Below are 19,710 nucleotides of genomic sequence, written 5' to 3'. Positions count from 1 at the left end.
CAGAGGGCACGGTCGCTGTGTGCTCACTTCTGCCATTCGCATCCCGCAGCTCAGCGACTTACATCTCTACAGAAGTCGTTGGGCCTGCCACTTCACCAGCTAAAATGCGATGTGCCTACCCGGTGGAATTCAACTCTGCACATGTTGCAGCTACTGTGGCAGCACCGACAAGCCCTGGTGCAATATGTTCTGACATATAGCCTGGGCCAACGAGATCCAGAGGTGGGGCAAATCACGCTGGAGGAGTGGTCTCAGATCAGGGACCTATGCACCCTTCTGCACAGTTTTGAAATGGCGACGAAGATGTTTAGTGCTGACGATGCCATTATCAGCATGACTATTCCGGTGATTTACATGCTGGAGCACATGTTAAACAGAATTCGGAGTCAGGTGGTGGCACAAGAGGAGGTGGAGGAAGTAGAGGAGGAGGAGTTGTATGCGGAAGGGCTAACATCTGCAAGGTCCAGACGGTCGGCAGCACCAAGGCGGCAGGCATGTGAGGGTGGGGGAGATGGTTTTACCAGGGCGCATGGTAGCAGCCAAACTAGTGAGGAAGGTGCAGGAGCCCAGGAAGAAGTAGAGGACGAACTGATGGAAGACTCATCAGATGAGGGAGACCTTGATCACATTTCTGTTGTCCGAGGTTGGGGGGAGAGGGCAGAGGAAGGAAGCATGATTGTTACCTCGCCACCAACACAACAGGGACTTGGTGCTCCTGGATGCGCAAGACACATGAGTGCCTTCTTGCTGCACTACCTGCAACATGACCCTCGAATTGTGAGAATTAGAAATAATCCTGACTACTGGGTTGCCACACTGTTAGATCCCCGGTACAAAAGTAAATTTGCAGAAATTATTCCTGCCATAGAAAGGGATGCACGGATACAGGAGTATCAGCAGCGACTGTTGCAGAATCTTACATGTGCTTTTCCACAAAACACCAGTGGTGCATGTAGTGAATCTCACAGTTCCAACTTGCCAACCGTTGGACCGTCGAGTGTTCAGCACTCAAAACGTAACAGAAACACAGTATCTGCTGGTAACATCAATTTTGCGGAATCATTTCACCACTTTTTTAGCCCATCCTTTGCAAGGCCACAGGACACAAGAAGTCTGACACATAGTCAACGCCTACAGACGATGGTACAGGAGTATCTGCAAGTAAACATTGAAGCCATGACTGTGTCACTGGACCCTTGCTCTTTTTGGGCTTCCAATCTGGATAAATGGCCGGAGCTCGCCACTTACGCCTTGGAGATCTTGTCATGCCTCACAGCCAGCGTTCTGTCTGAACATGTGTTCAGCGCTGCTGGTGGTGTGCTGACAGATAAGCGCACACGGCTCTCCACTGATAATGTAGACAGACTCACGTTCATAAAGATGAACAAATCATGGATCCGAAAGGACTTTTCTACGCTTGTGTCATCCTGGCGAGAGTAAAAGCTTGATGATTTGTTAAAATCACCTCACCAACCGTTTTAAGCTTTCAAATTACTAATCATGTTTATCTGTATCTTGGCTGGAAAATAATTTGGGCCTTGTAGCAGTGTGCAGTACTGATTCTATTAGGCCATCTATACTAAACTCCACCAGATTTAAAATTACTAATCATGTTTATCTGTATCTTGGCTGGAAAATAATTTGGGCCTTGTAGCAGTGTGCAGTACTGATTCTATTAGGCCATCTATACTAAACTCCACCAAATTTAAAATTACTAATCATGTTTATCTGTATCTTGGTTGGAAAATAATTTGGGCCTTGTAGCAGTGTGCAGTACTGATTCTATTTGGCGATCTATACTAAACTCCACCAGATTTAAAATTACTAATCATGTTTATCTGTATCTTGGCTGGAAAATAATTTGGGCCATGTAGCAGTGTGCAGTACTGATTCTATTAGGCCATCTATACTAAGGTCCACCAGCTTTCAAATTAATAATAATTTTCAGCTGCATCTAACCCGGAAAATAATTTTGGGGCTCCTAGATGCGCAAGACACATGAGTGCCTTCTTGCTGCACTACCTGCAACATGACCCTCAGATTGTCAGAATTCGAAATAATCCTGACTACTGGGTTGCCACACTCTTAGATCCCCCACACTCTTCGATCAAGCTTTTCATTTTAATAAAGTACAAAAAAATGGTCATTTTTGAAATTATAAGCATTAGCAGGTTATTAGAAACTGAAATCAAACAGTTTTCAACTCAAAACTTTATTCTAGGTGATGTTACATTTGCACATAGGACCCCTTGTTCGAAAGGAGCTTCTGAACTCTCTCGTCCATTGAATTTGTCAGGTTTTGGATGGTTTCTGCTTCAATTGTTTTGCATGAGGACAGAATACCCTCCCAGAGCTGTTGCTTAGATGTGAACTGCCTCCCGCCATCATAGACACTCCTTTTGATGATGCTCCAGAGGTTCTCAATGGGGTTGAGGTCAGGGGAGCATGGGGGTCACACCATAAGTTTGTCCCCTTTTATGCCCATATCAGCCAGAGATGCAGATGTGTTATGTGCAGCATGAGACGGTGCATTATCATGCATGAAAATGATCTTGCTGCGGAATACACGGTTCTTCTTCTTGAACCATGGCAGGAAGTGCTGTTTGAGAAACTCCACATACATTATGGAGTTCATCTTTACCCCTTCAGGGATCCTAAAGGGGCCGACAATCTCTCTCCCCATGATTCCAGCCCAAAACATTACTCCACCTCCTCCTTGTTGGCGCCGTAGCCGTGTTTGCATGGGGTGTCCATCAACCAGCCATCCTCCACTCCATCCATCTGGACCATCGAGCGTTGCACGGCACTCATCAGTGAACAAAACAGTTTTGAAGTCAGTCTTCATGTATTGTTTGGCCCACTGGAGCTGTTTCTGCTTGTGTACAGTGGATAGAGGAGGTCGACAGGATGGCTTACGCACAGCTGCAAACCTCTGAAGGACCCTGCATCTTGTTGTTCGGGGGACGTTGGAGGCACCAGCAGCTTCAAAAACTTGTCTGCTGCTATGACAAGGCTTTTTTGCCGCTGCTCTTTTAACCTGACGTAATTGCCTGTAGGAAAGAGTCCTCAATTTTCCCTTATCAGCACGCACACATGTGTACTGTGAATCAGCTACATACTTCTTGATTCTGCGATGATCAGGATGAAGTGTCTTGGCAATGTTGATTGTAGTCATGCCTTGACCTAAACACTCCAAATTTGTTGCTTCTCAGCAGCCGACACATCCTTTTTCTTTCCTATTTTGGCAGAAAATGTAGGCTGCTTAATAATGTGGGACAGCCTTCTTAAGTAGTCTTGCCTTTCATTGGACACACCTGCCAAACTAATTAGCACAGGTGTCTGCAATTGCTTACAGTGATATAAAGAGCCCTGACACACATCACCATCAATGAGTTTAACTGACAAACAAAAAAATTCGTACCTTATCACTCCTAAACACTTTTGCATAATAATTTGGAACACAGTGTACATGTGCTTTTCCACAAAACACCAGTGGTTCACGTAATGAATCTTACAGTTCTAACTTGCCAACCGTGGTCTGTATGGAGTTGTTCAATAAAGGGCCCAAAATTAAGATAACATAGACGGGAGAGGTCTCTATAAATACGAATTCCTAAGTATTTGATACCCTGTGAGGGCCAGGCAAAGGGAAAGTTGGACTGGATGGAATCCTGTATGGATTTGGGGAGGGAGACATCGAGGGCCTCAGACTTCGCTGCATTGATTTTAAAATTCTAAAATGTAACAAAGTGATCTATTTCAGCCATAACAGAAGGGATGGATATATGTAATTGAGTGATATATACTAGGACATCATCAGCGGACAGGCACCAGTATTGGGAGAGGGGGGCTGGCTGTCAGGGTCCACCACGGCTCTGGCACAAACCCGGCGACACGGAGGTCACACGGGCAGGAACGGACTGGCCGTGTCGGCTTCGCACTTTTTTGGTTTTAGAAGGGCATGACATGCCTATATCTGTGTCTCCCCCTCCTTTTACTCCTCCACCTCTTTTCTTTTCGCATGACTATATGTACTTGTCACTTTTCCATGTGTTAGTTGTGTCTTCTGAGCAGTTTGTCAGCTTTTGGACACCTTTGAAGTGTTTTCTATGTGTTTTCTATGTGTTTCTATGTGTTTTTGTTTGCCTGCCAATTGGTTTTAACAGTGTTCGACGGTGTTTGACGAACAGTTCGACGAACAGTTCGGCGAACACACGGGTGTTCGACGAACCGAACCGAACTCGAACACTAAGGGGGTGGCTCAACACTAGTGCCATCCTGGTTGAACTGCACTACCTGAGCAATTTCTGTGGGTTGTACTGTAGACACCACCTCATGCTACTGTACCTCTAGGGGTGAGAGCAATAGCAAAATGGAAAAGTGACCAAAACAACAGCCAAAAAGGATGAGAACAGAGAAATGGTCTGTGGTCACCACCCGCAGAACCACTCCTTTATAGGAAGTATCTTGCTAATTGCCTATCATTTCTACCAGTTGTCTGTTCCATTTGCACAACAGCAGGAGAAGTTGATTCACAATCAGTGTTGCTTCGTAACTGGACAGGTAGATTTCACAGAAGTGTTATTGACTTGGAGTTACATTGTGTTGTTTAAGTGTTCCCTTTATTTTTTTGAGCAGTGTATATGCTGTGGAATACTATACCAACAGGACGTTCAATGGACCCTCTTGCACTATATTCTCTGCAATCTGCCACATACCCTGCCTGAAATACTCGCCGAGCGACGAGCTTGTTGAGCACCGTGATGCTCGGGTGAGTACCGAGCAGTGGCGAGCACATTTGCTCATCACTAATGAAGATGAGAAAGTTCTAGCTGCTATCACAGTGAATCAATGAAAAAAAAATAAATCCATAGGTCCCCACTAGAGATGAGTAGGTTGCACAGATAACGTCGCGCTGCCCTGGCTAATCAAAAGCCGAGCCGAGTACACCAGAAGGTAAGAGATTCACGGCCTCCAGTCCAGCTGCCAGGTAGCAGTGACCTGGACTCTGGACTGGAGTCCTGTGAATCGACCCGCTCATCTCTAGCCCCAACTGTCCTAGTTACAGTCCCGAATTTAGGTCTACGCTCTGCAGTCTCGGGCATCTGCTCAATTTCTCTCACTATCACTGCATCTCTGACATCTCCTCCTGACAGGGGGTAAAGAAATGGTAAATGGGCGTAGATTGGGTGTTGTCAGGGGTGTGGCCAAAACTTGCAGTGTCGCATAATTTGCCCCTCTTTTTGTTCTTCAAAAGTTGGGAGGTATGGCTTTCTGAGCACTGCTGCATCTACAACAAAGGAAATAAGGATTTTAGCAAAATTGCACCAAGTTTGAGTGTGTCGCTCACTGTTCAGCCGCAAATATATATATTTAAAAAAGTCTGGTATACACCAGTAAATTATAACTGTGGTTTTGCAGTTCCACGGTAAAAAATCTCTATTATCCTGCTTTTGGCATTTTTTGCCGTAAAAAAAAAACTAATAGTGTCTCCCTGATTTTTCAGACACAAATATATCTTTTATATCTGTTGAAAATAGTCTGGTGTAGGCCCGAGAAATAGAAGCGTGGTTTTGCAGTTCCACGGATCAAATCTCTGTAATATCCTGCTTTTGCCATTTTTTGCCGTAAAGAAAAACAGTTGTAGTGTCTCCTGATTGTTCAGACACAAATATATCTGTTGAAAATAGTCTGGTGAAGGCCCGAGAAATACAAGTGTGGTTTTGCAGTTCCACGGGTCAAATCTCTGTATTATCCTGCTTTTTTGCTGTAAAGAAAAACAGTAGTGTCTCCTGATTGTTCAGACACAAATATATCTGTTGAAAATAGTCTGGTATACACCAGTAAATTATAACTGTGGTTTTGCTGTTCCACGGTAAAAAATCTCTGTTATCCTGCTTTTGGCATTTTTTGCCATAAAGAAAAACAGTAGTAGTGTATCCTGATTGTTCAGACACAAATATATCTGTTGAAAATAGTCTGGTATACACCAGTAAATTATAACTGTGGTTTTGCTGTTCCACGACAAAAAATCTCTATTATCCTGCTTTTGGCATTTTTTGCCGTAAAAAAAAAACTAATAGTGTCTCCCTGATTTTTCAGACACAAATATATCTGTTGAAAATAGTCTGGTGTAGGCCCGAGAAATAGAAGTGTGGTTTTGCAGTTCCACGGGTCAAATCTCTGTATTATCCTGCTTTTGCCATTTTTTGCCATAAAGAAAAACAGTAGTAGTGTCTCCTGATTGTTCAGACACAAATATATCTGTTGAAAATAGTCTGGTGTAGGCCAGAGAAATACAAGTGTGGTTTTGCAGTTCCACGGGTCAAATCTCTGTATTATCCTGCTTTTTGCATTTTTTGCTGTAAAGAAAAACAGTAGTGTCTCCTGATTGTTCAGACACAAATATATCTGTTGAAAATAGTCTGGTATACACCAGTAAATTATAACTGTGGTTTTGCTGTTCCACGGTAAAAAATCTCTATTATCCTGCTTTTGGCATTTTTTGCCGTAAAATAAAATAATAGTGTCTCCTGATTGTTCAGACACAAATATATCTGTTGAAAATAGTCTGGTGTAGGCCCGCGAAATACAAGTGTGGTTTTGCTGTTCCACGGTAAAAAATCTCTATTATTCTGCTTTTGGCATTTTTTGCTGTAAAGAAAAACAGTATTAGTGTCTCCTGATTGTTCAGACACAAATATATCTGTTGAAAATAGTCTGGTATACACCAGTAAATTATAACTGTGGTTTTGCTGTTCCACGATAAAAAATCTCTATTATCCTGCTTTTGGCATTTTTTGCCGTAAAGAAAAACAGTAGTAGTGTCTCCTGATTGTTCAGACACAAATATATCTGTTGAAAATAGTCTGGTATACACAAGTAAATTATAACTGTGGTTTTGCTGTTCCACTGTAAAAAATCTCTTTATTATCCTGCTTTTGGCATTTTTTGTCGTAAAAAAAACTAATAGTGTCTCCCTGATTTTTCAGACACAAATATATCTGTTGAAAATAGTCTGGTGTAGGCCCGAGAAATAGAAGTGTGGTTTTGCAGTTCCACGGGTCAAATCTCTGTATTATCCTGCTTTTGCCATTTTTTGCCATAAAGAAAAACAGTAGTAGAGTCTCCTGATTGTTCAGACACAAATATATCTGTTGAAAATAGTCTGGTGTAGGCCCGAGAAATAGAAGCGTGGTTTTGCAGTTCCACGGATCAAATCTCTGTAATATCCTGCTTTTGCCATTTTTTGCCGTAAAGAAAAACAGTTGTAGTGTCTCCTGATTGTTCAGACACAAATATATCTGTTGAAAATAGTCTGGTGAAGGCCCGAGAAATACAAGTGTGGTTTTGCAGTTCCACGGGTCAAATCTCTGTATTATCCTGCTTTTTTGCATTTTTTGCTGTAAAGAAAAACAGTAGTGTCTCCTGATTGTTCAGACACAAATATATCTGTTGAAAATAGTCTGGTATACACCAGTAAATTATAACTGTGGTTTTGCTGTTCCACGATAAAAAATCTCTGTTATCCTGCTTTTGGCATTTTTTGCCATAAAGAAAAACAGTAGTAGTGTATCCTGATTGTTCAGACACAAATATATCTGTTGAAAATAGTCTGGTATACACCAGTAAATTATAACTGTGGTTTTGCTGTTCCACGATAAAAAATCTCTATTATCCTGCTTTTGGCATTTTTTGCCGTAAAAAAAAAACTAATAGTGTCTCCCTGATTTTTCAGACACAAATATATCTGTTGAAAATAGTCTGGTGTAGGCCCGAGAAATAGAAGTGTGGTTTTGCAGTTCCACGGGTCAAATCTCTGTATTATCCTGCTTTTGCCATTTTTTGCCATAAAGAAAAACAGTAGTAGTGTCTCCTGATTGTTCAGACACAAATATATCTGTTGAAAATAGTCTGGTGTAGGCCCGAGAAATACAAGTGTGGTTTTGCAGTTCCACGGGTCAAATCTCTGTATTATTCTGCTTTTTTGCATTTTTTGCTGTAAAGAAAAACAGTAGTGTCTCCTGATTGTTCAGACACAAATATATCTGTTGAAAATAGTCTGGTATACACCAGTAAATTATAACTGTGGTTTTGCTGTTCCACGGTAAAAAATCTCTATTATCCTGCTTTTGGCATTTTTTGCCGTAAAGAAAAACAGTAGTAGTGTCTCCTGATTGTTCAGACACAAATATATCTGTTGAGAATAGTCTGGTGTAGGCCCGAGAAATACAAGTGTGGTTTTGCTGTTCCACGGTAAAAAATCTCTATTATTCTGCTTTTGGCATTTTTTGCCGTAAAGAAAAACAGTAGTAGTGTCTCCTGATTGTTCAGACACAAATATATCTGTTGAAAATAGTCTGGTATACACCAGTAAATTATAACTGTGGTTTTGCTGTTCCACGATAAAAAATCTCTATTATCCTGCTTTTGGCATTTTTTGCCGTAAAGAAAAACAGTAGTAGTGTCTCCTGATTTTTCAGACACAAATATATCTGTTGAGAATAGTCTGGTATACACCAGTAAATTATAACTATGGTTTTGCTGTTCTACGGTAAAAAATCTCTATTATCCTGCTTTTGGCATTTTTTGCCATAAAAAAAAATAATAGTGTCTCCTGATTGTTCAGACACAAATATATCTGTTGAAAATAGTCTGGTATACACCAGTAAATTATAACTGTGGTTTTGCTGTTCCACAGTAAAAAATCTCTATTATCCTGCTTTTGCCATTTTTTGCCGTAAAAAAAAAGCTACTAGTGTCTCCCTGATTTTTCAGACACAAATATATCTGTTGAAAATAGTCTGGTGTAGGCCCGATAAATACAAGTGTGGTTTTGCAGTTCCATGGGTCAAATCTCTGTATTATCCTGCTTTTTTGCCGTGAAGAAAAAGCAGTAGTGTCTCCTGATTGTTCAGACTAATATATCTGTAGAAAATAGTCTGGTGTAGGCCCGAGAAATACAAGTGTGGTTTTGCAGTTCCACGGGTCAAATCTCTGTATTATCCTGCTTTTGGCATTTTTTGCCGTAATGAAAAACAGTAGTAGTGTCTCCTGATTGTTCAGACACAAATATATCTGTTGAAATTAGTCTGGTATACACCAGTAAATTATAACAGTGGCTTTGCTGTTCCACGGTAAAATATCTCTATTATCCTGCTTTTGGCATTTTTTGCCGTAAAAAAAAAAAATAATAGTGTCTCCTGATTGTTCAGACACAAATATATCTGTTGAAAATAGTCTGGTGTAGGCCCGAGAAATTCAAGTGTGGTTTTGCAGTTCCACGGGTCAAATCTCTGTATTATCCTGCTTTTTTGCATTTTTTGCTGTAAATAAAAACAGTTATGTCTCTTGATTGTTCAGACACAAATATATCTGTTGAAAATAGTCTGGTGTAGGCCCGAGAAATACAAGTGTGGTTTTGCAGTTCCATGGGTCAAATCTCTGTATTATCCTGCTTTTTTGCATTTTTTGCTGTAAAGAGAAACAGTAGTGTCTCCTGATTGTTCAGACACAAATATATCTGTTGAAAATAGTCTGGTGTAGGCCCGAGAAATACAAGTGTGGTTTTGCAGTTCCACGGTTCAAATCTCTGTATTATCCACTTTTGGGCCATTTTTACCTAAAAAAAAAACTGTTTGAGTGTGTCGCTCACTGTACTACCCCAGTAAGCAATAACTGTGGTTTTGCCATTCCATGGTAAAAAAAACTCTATTATTCAGCTTTTGGTATTTTTTCCGTAAACAAAAACAGTAATAGTTTCTCCCTGATTGTTCAGATTGTTTAAAAGAGTCTGGTGTAGGCCAGAGAAATAGAACTGTGGTTTTCCTCTTCCACAGTTTTAATCTACTTTTTATTACCCTTTTTCCATTGATAGTGTGAGTGTAAGCTATTTTACTTCCTTTACAATGGGCAAGGCGCGTGGCAAGGGACGTGGAACTGGACGTTCTGGTGACGGTACGTGCAGAGGATGGGGCCGTGGCCAAGGTGAGAATGTGCCACAACCAACAGCCACATCTTCTCGCTCCCACTTCTTGACCGAATTACTAGGGAAGCACAGAACAACACCAGTATTGCGAACTGATCAGTGTGAACAGGTTATTAATTGGATAGCAAATAATACTTCCAGTTACCTGGGCACCACCACCTCCAGTCTGTCTTCCACACGGTCAACTCTTAGTAGCCGTGAGTCTCGACCGCATACTCCTCCTCACCCTGATGCTCCTTCCTCCCACCATGCCGAGTGTCGTCAGACAGCAACTGATCCCACACTTGGACACTCTGAAGAGCTGTTCACTGGTCCATTTCCAGATTTGTGCCCCTTGCCTGCTCCGCTTGAAGTGGTGGAAGAGGAGATCCCATGTAGCGATGCCCAAATATTTGAACAGCCACGGCCACAGGAAGTCGACGCTGGCAATTTGTCACAAGAGGTGGACGATGACGAGACACAATTGCCAGGAAGTGAAGAGGAGGATCGTGGTGCGCAAGTGGAAGAGGAGGAGGTGGTGGATGATCTAGTAACTGACCAATGTGGCAGGAGGACATGCAGAGCGAGGCCAGCAGCACACAGGGTGAGGGATGCAGAGTACCCCAACAGGCAGGAAGAAGCAGTGTGGTGGCCGCACACAGAAGGCGGGCAACAGTTCCCCGTAACACCAACACGAGGGACGTTGCCAGTACAACCTGTAGGTCTTCCAGAGTCTGGAATTTTTTTAAAGACTCTGCTGATAACCCCAAAAAGGCCATTTGTACCACCTGCCATGCTAGCATCAGCAGGGGTGACAAAACTACCAGCCTGACCACCACCAGCATGATCAGGTACATGGCAGCAAAGCACCCGACTTTGTGGGGTGAACCCCAGGGTCCACGACCAGTGTCAGCGGGTGTCACCACTGCTTCTTCTGCTGTTGTGCGTGCAATAGAACCCCCTGTTGTGTGTGCAAGGCAATCCCCTGTCCATACTGCATGCAAAGATGCCCCCTCCTATCAGTCTTCACTTGTTATGGCAGTTTCTCAAGAAACAGCATCAACGTCCACATCCACGTCCCACTGCAGCGTTCAATTGTCCATATCCCAGACCTTTGAATGAAAGCGGAAATTCGCAGCTAACGCCCCACAGGCCACAGTCCTAAATTCGCACATTTCACGACTGCTTGCATTGGAAATGCAGCCGTTTAGGCTGGTGGAGACGGAATCCTTCCACAACCTTACCTACCGTCCCTCTGTACTCGGTCCCCAGCCGACACTATTTTGCCCTGTGTGCCATCCCCGCACTACACAAGCATGTGTCCCAAAACATCGGCCGTGCCCTCAACAACGCAGTTACTGGGAGAGTCCACCTGACAACGGACACGTAGACAAGTGCTTGTGGCAAGGGACGGTACATCTCCCTAACGGCACACTGGGTAAACATAGTGGAAGCCGGGACCCAGTCAGACCTTGGGACGGAACACATCCTCCCCACACTGAGGATTGCGGGCCCTATGTCAGTCAGAGTTGCCCCCACAGTGTACAGCTCCTGCGCATCATGTTCAGCCTACATCTCAGATATCACCACATCAGTTACAAGCTGGAAGCACTGCAGTACTGCCTCTGCCAAGCGGCAACAGGCTGTGCTGAAACTCATATGCTTAGGTGAGAAACCTCACGCTGCTTGTGAGTTGTGGACAGCTGTGAAAGAGAGGCAGATCTGTGGCTGAGACCGCTGAACCTACATCCAGGCATGGTCGTGTGTGACAATGGCCGTAACCTGGTGGCGGCTCTGAGGCGAGGCGAGATCACACACGTACCATGCCTCGCTCATGTGCTTAACCTCGTGGTTCAGCAGTTTCTTAAATCGTACCCCGAGTTGCCAGATCTGCTCGACAAAGTACGCCGCCTGTCTGCTCATTTTCGCAAGTCGGCTACAGCTTCCGCCGCCCTTGCTGTGTTGCAGCAGAGTTTGCAACTTCCGGCACACCGACTGGTGTGTGATGTCCCCACACGTTGGAACTCTACCCTCCACATGTTGCAAAGAATTTGTGAGCAGAAGAGAGCAGTTGTGGAGTACTAGCTCCAACAAGGCCATCGATATTGAGGTCAGACTCCACACATAAGACCTCAGGAGTGGACCTGGATGTCTGACATATGTACCATCTTGACAAACTTTGAGGAGTCCACCAAGATGGTAAGTGGCGATGACGCCATCATTAGCGTCAGAATTCCACTTGTCTGTCTTTTGCAACGCTCTCTGCAGAGAATTAAAGAGGAGGCATTGCATCAGAGTATGATGAGATGGATCAAGAAGCCGTAGCGGTTGATTACACACAGCCCAGCCTCATCTCATCCCAACGTGCATTGGGGGACAATGAGGGAGATGAGGAGGAGGAGGAGGAGGAAGAACAGGAGCTTGTATCATGCACTGTAGATGGTAGTACCTGTACAACTGTCATACCGTCGGTTCAGCGTGGGTGGCCTGAGGACAGGGGGGAGGAGGAGGAGGAGACCATGGTCAGTCGTCATCTTGGTGAGGACACGGAAGTCTTGCCCGTTACCAGTCTGGCACGCATGGCTGACTTTATGTTACGCTGCCTTAACCGTGACCCTCGCGTTGTCAAAATGTTGGGTGACAGTCATTACTGGTTGGTGACACTTTTAGACCCCCGCTACAAGGAGAACTTTCACTCTCTTATTCCGGAGGTGGAGAGGTCTACAAAAATGGGGCAGTACCAGAAGGCCCTTGCTGCAGAACTGTTAAAAAAATTCCCATCTGAACACGCTAGCGGCAGAGGTCACAGTTCGTTGACCAACCAAGGCGTACAAGCGAGAGAGAGGCAATTCCAATCCAGCAGAGGCAGGGGAACACTGTCAACGTTCTGGGACAGTTTTCTGAGACCCGCCCAGCTTACAGGCCCTGAGGCGCGGGGTACTCTCACAAGGAGTGGAAAGTTTCAAAAGATGGTGAGGGAGTACCTTGCCGACCGTACCAGCGTCCTCTGTGATTCCTCTGTGCCTTTTAATTATTGGGTATCCAAGCTGTACACTTGGAATAAACTCGCTCTGTACACCTTGGAGGTCTTGGCCTGCCCTGCCGCTAGCGTGTTATCGGAGCGTGTTTTTAGTGTCGCTGGGGGAATTATAACTGATAAGCGCACTCGCCTGTCAACTGAAAATGCTGACAAGCTGACCCTTATCAAAATGAACAAGGGCTGGATTGGGCCAGACTTCTCATCACCACCAAATGACAGCAGAGTAACATAAAGTCAAATCCACTGTGTTATTTTGGGAGGTGTATTCACATGCACCGCTTCACACCCACACATGGGTATATGCTTCCTCATTTCGGCTGTTTTATGTTCTTCTCCTTATCCTCAGCCTCCACCACCACTATACCACCAGGGTGACCGTTGTCGTGTTGCCATTATTGAAAGTTCCTCCGTCCTTATTTTTTTCAGCTTTTGCTTGGAAGGCATAAGCAAAGACTGTGGGAGACCCACTCCCCAATAATGGAAATAATATTTTTAAGATGCTGTACTGTATGGCTCTTGTAAGGGGCATTAATAGCGTCTTGTTAAGCTACTGCGACCTCCACCACTTTTCCGAGGGGCATTAAAACCGTCTTGTTAAGCTACTGTGACCTCCACATCTCTTCAAAGGGGCATTAAAAGCGTCTTCTTAAGCCACTCTGAACTCCACAGCTCTTCCAAGGGGCAATGAAATGTTGTTTTTAATTACCTCTAACCTCCACGACTCTTCCAACGGGCATTGCATTTCCTCCCAATTTTAGTCAGCTTTTGCTTTTCAATGCAAAGGCAAAAACTAAGGGAGACCCACTCCCCAATAATGGGTAGAAGGTTTTTAGTATGCTGTAATCCACGTCTGTTTCAAGGGGCATTGCAGTTCCTCATAATTTTTGGAAAGCCTTCCATTCACTGCTTAGGCCAACAGTGTACAGGAGACCCAGTTGCTATAAATGGAAAAAACAGTTTAGTTAAGGCCCTCTGACCTCCATGTCATTTCCAAGGGGCATTGGAGTGCCTCAAAATTTTTCGTAGGCATTGCACTCACTGTATGCCCTATAACTTCTGTCATCATCATCATGCTCCTCACCTTGGCACTCTCAACTCCCCTGATGGAGAAGCCAGGGCCCACCGGAGGAGTCTGGTTCTCTGGTGGGCTCGTCCAATGCTGCCCTAAAGCAGGCCGGGCTAAGAAAAGTGTGTGGGGGGAAGTTAACAGGAGAAATAGGGGCGGCTGGGGACCGTTTATGGACACCCAGCTACCCCCAGGCGGCTGGGGACTGTGTGTGGACACCCGGCCGCGGGGCGGCTGGGGACCGAGTATGGACACCCGGCCGCCCCCTGGCGGCTGGGGACCGAGTGTGGACACCCGGCCGCCGGGCGGCTGGGGACTGAGTATGGATTCCAGGCCGCCAACGCAGCCATGACGTGGTGGCCAGATTCCGCCTCCACATGCCTAAAAGGCCCAATTTCAAGTGCAAGCAAGCAAGCAGTATGGTATTGCAGCCCGGTGGTGGGTGGGTGGCAGGCTGCACACTTACGCTTGCATTCCAAGAAAACAAAGCAGATGCTAACTTGTATCATCATCATCATGGTCCTCAACTTGGCAATCTCAACTCCCCTGATGGAGAAGCCAGGGCCCACCGGAGGAGTCTGTTTCTCTTTTGGGCTCCTCCAATGCTGCCCTAAAGCAGGCCGGGCTAAGAAAAGTGTGTGGGGGGATGTTCCAAGGAGAAATAGGGGCGGCTGGGGACCGTTTATGGACACCTGGCTGCCCCCAGGTGGCTGGGGACCGTGTGTGGACACCCGGCCGCCGGGCGTCTGGGGACTGAGCATGGATACCAGGCCGCCAATGCAGCCATGACGTGGTGGCCAGATTCCGCTTTCACATGCCTAAAAGGCCCAATTTCAAGTGCAAGCAAGCAGTGTGGTATTGCAGCCTGGGGGTGGGTGGGTGGGTGGTTGGCTGCATATTTGCGCTGGCATTGCAAGGAATTGGGGAGGTACAATTGAACACTGCCCTGGGACAAGAACTTGCACGGGGACTTGCAAGTCTGCATCTTCTGATGCGGCAAGGATGACTTCTGATGGGCACACTTTTAGGCAGTGACCTGGGTGTCAGAGATGCTTCCAGGGGTCTTCCCCATGCTGTTCCCATGTCTTTTCAGCACTGTATGCATGTGTCACACAGCACATGGCCAGATGAGGTTGTAAAATGTTAAAATGACATTTCCCGGTGAATGCATTTGTCACGGTTGAATGCAATACAAAAGTGAAAAAACGCATAAAAAATGCTACTTGTGAACATAGCCCAAGGTGTGGAGGAGTATTTTTTTTTGGGGTTATTTATTTTACCTTATACACAAGTCTTTACCCTGGAAAGGAACTTCCTTAACATATTTCACAGGAAAGCAGTTTCAGTTTTGTTTTTGAACGTTTTATTGTGAGCCCGTAAAAGTGGCTTAATACCTCTGACAATGTTGTTGACAGCAGTGACCTGGGGGTCAGAAATGCTTCCTGGGGCGATCCCCATGCTGTCCCCATGTCATTTGAGCACTGTCACTATCGTTTTGGGCACTTGTAAGGCTTTTAAAAGACTGCCGGGGGTGCTGCCGCAAAAATGCTCGGGTCTCCCATAGACTAACATTGGGCTCGTTGCTCGGGTCGAGCACCCGAGTATCACGGCGAGCTCGGCCCGAGCTTCGAGCACCCGAGCATTTTATTGCTCGCTCAACACTATCCTCCGTCCATACCTTAGTAGAAAAGTAATCTGGACAGGGGTTGGTTGTCAAAGTCCAAGGTTTATTGTATCTTTATGATTATTTAGTATGAGTATTGTTTTGGTAGATTTTCACTTGAATTAACTAAGTTAAAATCAGAAAGAAATTTTTTTTTTTTATATGGTGAAAGCTTCAGTGACGCAGGTGAAAAGTGCATGAAAAATCTGCAAAACAGAGGAAATAACATTTGCTAATTTGACTAAATGTACAACAAAACAACAATAGTTGTAAATTACAAATAATTCCACTCTTTAAATACAAGTGGGCTTTTTGCCTTACATGAAATTTCATCTCTTATCTACAGTTTCATAGCAATGCAATTAAGAAAGATTTGACAATTGTACTATGGGTCACAAAGCCAGAAAGTATGAAGGCATAAAATAATAAGATGTTTACTTACGATGAGCAAAGATTGGCAATTAAAGGGATCATTTGCATGAAACTCATTTTTGTGCTGTATATTGATAACAAATTACTTGTGGCATGCGTTCAGAAAAGTGTCAAGAGTGAAGGCAGACCAAAAGAGCTTATTACAGTAATGCTATGTCTGTTCTATTTCATGGTGCTTTGAAGTGGTCTCTGATTCCCATAAGTTTAATATTAAATCCTTTACTGCATTATTATAATTCAGCCTAATTTCATGGAACTGAATCTTTATTGCTAAATGTAATGTAGTCTGGGTATGGTGTGCTCAGATTTAGGGGCTAACTTAGCCTTTCCCAGTAAAAATCCGACATTAGTTTCATTGTTAGAATCTATGACCTTTAAATACGCAACAACTGCAATAGCTTCGGTAGAGGCGTCAGAGAATATATCGATCTCCTTCCTTTGACTCGCAGTGAGGGATGCAGGAGTATAACAGCACGGTATGTAGATTCCATCCAAGGCATAAAGAGATTCCTTCCAGGACCTCCATTTAGTTGTTTGTCAGCAGGCAGTGGTGTGCCCAAGTCCTTAATAGACTGTAAGAGGTGTCTTAACAGAAGTTTGCCTTGTATAGTCAGTGATGCTACAAATCAGAGTTAATCATATAGGCTGTTCACCACTTACAGTGGTGCTTAGTGAACAGTTTTCCTGCACAACTAACCTGAAAGCTGAAGGAGTGCTTCAATAAGTTCCATCTCAAGCCCTGACTTCTCTGTACTGATGGATTGTCTAAGTCTAGATTGAAGTCTCTAAATTCTGCAGAATGCTCATTAAGGGTAAAGGCCTTCATGATGACAGCACTGTTGGAGGCAATTTTATGCAATCTCAAAGGAGCTTTAGGAAGCATACCTTGCTTCAGCTTAAGCAGATCTATGGCTTCTTCCACTGTGGGCAGGGATTTGAGACCGTCGTCCACGTAGAAGTCCTTTTCAACAAACTGTTGGGTGTCCTTTCCATATTCTGACTCGCCATCTGAGACAGTCCTACATAGGCTGCATGTAGCGACTGCAGGAGAAGGACTTTTTCCGAACACGTGTACCTTCATGCGGTATTCAACCATTTCCTTGCTGGTGTCTTGGTGCGATAGAAACCTGAGATAATTTCTGTGATCTTGTCGTATGATGAAACAATGGAACATGTGTTTGATGTCAGTGTTAATAGCGACTGGTTCTTTTCTGAATCTCATTAGCACTATCACCAGGTTATTGGTCAGGTTGGGACCAGTGAGGAGAACGTCGTTCAGAGATACACTATGATTCTTGGCGCTTGAATCGAACACCACTCTGATTTGTTTAGGCTTTCTTTGATATGTTCCAAAGGAATGAAGATACCAGCACTCTTCATTCTCTTTCAAGGCTGAAGTTGTTGTGCATGGTCATTGCAAAATATCTTGTCCATAAAGGTTACAACATGGTCCTTCAGTTCAGACTTGCTTCTTAATGTTTTCTGCAGTGAGATGAACCTGAATAAAGCCTGTTCTCAGTTGTTAGGAAGCTTTGTTCTTGTAGCCTTGAAGGGTAAGGGAGCAACCCTGCGGTCGGACTCATTCTTGAAAAATCCACTGTCCGTTATTTTAATAAACTCCATGCTGATTTGGCATGAGAAAGCAAGACTTGGCTCACACACACCCATACAAGTCTATAGGTGCATGTGAAACATCGGACTGCACTTGGATGTCATCCCTGTGGAGTCCGATATACACCGAGATAGGCAATGGAGGAGATGGAGAAATTACTTTCTCCATCTCCTCAGCACCTGTACTGTGATTCTCTTACGCGAGAGAATCGGAGCACAGTAAACTGACACTCGGTGTCATTGGCACATCCCATCTGATGGTCTTGCATCAGATGCTATACGCTTGTGTGACTCCAGCCTTAGTAGGAGCCTATAAATCTCCATGCTGTCAGGTAGAATACATTCAAGCTTTTGCAAATTACCTGTTCTGAAACACCAGGTAAGCAGAAACTCTGATTCATTCTCAGGGGTTACCAAAACCACACTCTCTATGACCAGGACCAGTCGTGGTCTTACTTGAACTTTGGCAGAACTAGCAGCACAAGAGGAAACAACAAAAGACAATTGGAAAGTCCATGAAATGAAAAAAAGACATCTAGAGTATATGATTTATCATGACAATAAATTTAGCAGAATCTCCCCACCACCAGACCTGATTTCTTTATGATTTGTAGGCCCAATTCTCTACGAGCTATAGTGGCATGTAAAAGTTTGGAAAATAAATGTGTCATCTTTAACTTTAGACCTTTTAGATCATTTAATCTTCAACTTGCTTAACTGTTCACAATAACAGTAATTTTGACCAGGGGTGCCCAAACTTTTACATGCCACTGTAAGAAATCATAGACCATATGCTCTCAATTGGTTGGAACCAGCTGAGATGATTTGCACACATATTAAGTGCATTTTTAGGCTGAGGTCACGTGATAGAATTGCTGGTACTGTAAAACTCAGTTTATTTGCATTAAAAAACACTGCAAAAACGCTGCTTGTGAACACAGCCTAACACTGTTTTTGCTGCCTGCAGGTCCTAGCGCAAGGACAGGCTAAAAAACAGACAAAAAACTAAGGATTCTAATTTCTCACAAAACAAATTCAATACAATAAGGTAATATGCTAGTAAAATCCTTGACAAGCTGCAATCCATACACTATCCACTGGGTAGCTACACATTGAAATGTGTAGCATAGACATCACATTACAGAGAATCATTTTACCACATATTTCAGGATATGTTGAGCCAGTTTATCCAACATGGTCATGGATCAGAGTGCACTAGATACCTTTATGGGTTTCAAGTGATACCACCCATTATATCACACAATGCCACAAACGGAGAGGAGCTCTTTTTCTTCTATTGCTCTATGTGTTTTGCTCCTTAGGTAAATTGTCTCTTCAGAGAGGAAGAGGACTAGAACTCTAATGCCACCTATAGGAAGTAGCAATTCTAAAAGTCAATATCAACTCTCTAACAAGCCTTTTCACATGACTTAGGATAATAGCCAAAATCTCAATTTGCAGACTCTGTGTTTCAGGTTGCTGCCCCTCATCAGTGCAAAGTGTGAGATCTGGTTTGGCTGGGTGAGAGGCGTCTGACCGGAATCCAATGGGTAACATTTCTCCTTGCGGAGAGTGACATGTCAAGCCTGACATGTCAAGATGAGGAGACTTTTAAGCCGCAATGCTCCTCTGGGAAATATGCAAATTGTCTCTTCAGAGAGGAAGAGGACTAGAACTCTAATGCCACCTATAGGAAGTAGCAATCCTAAAAATATGGTTGGCTGGGTGAGAGACGTGTGACCGGGATATTTGGTGGCACTAAAATTCTAGTCCTCTTCCTCTTCGAAGAGACAATTTGCATATTTCCCGAGTGGAGCATTGCGGCTTAAAAGACTCCTCACCTTGGCATGTCAGGCTTGATATGTCACTCTCCGCAAGGAAAACCTTACCCCTTGCTCCTTAGGTACACTCATTACTTTGGATGGAGCACA

The sequence above is a fragment of the Phyllobates terribilis genome, unplaced genomic scaffold (genome assembly GCF_046119375.1).
Source record: "Phyllobates terribilis strain yellow unplaced genomic scaffold, ASM4611937v1 Scaffold_1__5_contigs__length_1240528914, whole genome shotgun sequence".
Taxonomy (NCBI): domain Eukaryota; kingdom Metazoa; phylum Chordata; class Amphibia; order Anura; family Dendrobatidae; genus Phyllobates; species Phyllobates terribilis.
This window is presented reverse-complemented; position numbering follows the sequence as displayed.